The sequence below is a fragment of the Micromys minutus genome (genome assembly GCF_963924665.1).
Source record: "Micromys minutus genome assembly, chromosome: X".
NCBI lineage: Eukaryota > Metazoa > Chordata > Mammalia > Rodentia > Muridae > Micromys > Micromys minutus.
In genome coordinates, this window is record NC_137970.1 from 121100069 (window position 1) to 121101900 (window position 1832).

Sequence of the window (1832 nt, forward strand, 5' to 3'; positions counted from 1 at the left end):
AACACAGAGAATATCTAATTTTTTAAAAAAAAAGGAAAAAAAAAGAATTACCACCAAGTTTATGAAACTAGTAAGCTGTTGCACTAACTTTTAAAAAAATAAAAAATAGCTTATGTATTTATTGGCCCTGAGGTCTCACTCCTCAGGCTCAGTTCTGTCACCTGGTCCGAGCTGCCACCTGGATCTCACTCCATTAGCGGAACTCCCTTCCCCATTGGTTTTCTACTGCCTGTTTTCTGCCTCTGTCCCAGGGTTTTTCTCTACCCACAAAAACCCATGTAAAAACAACTCTACAGCCTGATAGCTTTTCATACAGGTTTATATATTCAACTCCCAATCCACAAACCCTCTACACAACAAGATTGCATCAAATAGACAAAGATACAAACTGCCCTTCTATATGAGATATTAGACCTATAAAATCCTTAATGTTCATAGCTATTTAACACCAATAAATCCCACATGGGTCCAGCTGATCCTTGGGAAACTCCATGTTGAGATGACCTCCACTCTCCTCCTCTTACCTCTCTCTCAGATCTTCTCTCTCCACCTCCCTTACCCCACCCAGTCGCTGGCTTCCCTTTATTTTACTAATTAAAATGGAAAGGTTCAGATGAAGTCACCTCTATTTTTTCCCTTACAATTTTAGTTTTTAAAAAGAGAGATACATGTACAGATTTTAAAAAGCATACTGGAATAAAACTATATGAATATATTATTATCAGTACTTGATTTCTTTTTTAAAGGTTTGATAGTATGCATTGAAATCTTACGGCAGTGCCTTTGAGGTCCCGTGGGTCTGTGTCTTGCTTCAACAGTGTTTGAACGGAACAGACCTGGGTGCTCCCATCTTAGCTTCCAGCTGCCCTACAAGTCTCTCCAGTCACAGCCTCAGGGACCATCTCCCTGCCGTCTCTGGCTCCTAGGCCCAACCAACACAGTCTTCGCGGTCTGCCCCGTACCAGCCATGACCTCTCAGATCCGTCAGAATTACTCCACCAAAGTGGAAGCTGTCGTGAACCGCCTGGTCAACCTGCACCTGCGGGCCTCCTACACCTACCTCTCTCTGGGCTTCTTTTTCCGATCTTGGCTTTGGAGGGCTTAGGCCACTTCTTCCGCGAATTGGCCAAGGAGAAGCGGAGAGCACCGAGTGTCTCCTCAGGTTGCAGAACGAACGTTGGGGCCATGCACTCTTCCAGGATGTGCAGAAGCCATCTCAAGATGAGTGGGGTAAAACTCTGGAGGCCATGGAAGCTGCCTCGGCCCTGGAGAAGAGCCTGAACCAGGCCCTCTTGGATCTGCATGCCCTGGGTTCTGCCGGTGCAGACCCGCATCTCTGTGACTTCCTGGAAAGCCACTTCCTGGATAAGGAGGCGAAGCTCATCAAGAAGATGGGCAGCCACCTGACCAGCCTCCGTCGGCTGGCAGGGCCACAGCCAGCGCAGACTGGCGTGCCCCAGGGATCTCTGGGCGAGTATCTCTTTGAGCGCCTCACTCTCAAGCACGACTAGGAGGCCTCTGTGCCTTCCAAGGGGCTCCCTCCTCTGCCGCACCAGCCGCCTCAGGACCTCCACCCGAATGAACCTCTAAAGCCACTAGGCCGCTTTGTAACCGCCCTGGAGCCTCTCCCAAGTCTTGGACCAAGAAAAAAAATAAAGCTTTTTGAAACAGCAAAAAAAAAAAAAAAAAAAAAAAAAAAAGAAATCTTACTAGTTACCATAAGTCACCTCTTGAGTAAGAGACTGAGCAGCCCTTCTTAGGGAAGTGAAATTAACATTAAAATACAAACAGCTTCAGGACAATCTACAGTAAGAGACCAGGGCAGTGAGGAG

At 46.9% G+C, this 1832-nt stretch overlaps 1 pseudogene across 1 annotated transcript; it reads left to right on the forward strand.

The window, feature by feature from the left end:
• Positions 1-967: 967 nt before the first annotated feature.
• Positions 968-1511, forward strand: LOC308414541 (ferritin light chain 1-like; annotated as a pseudogene). The gene has a single exon. The product of its transcript is annotated as a ferritin light chain 1-like (transcript).
• Positions 1512-1832: the final 321 nt, after the last annotated feature.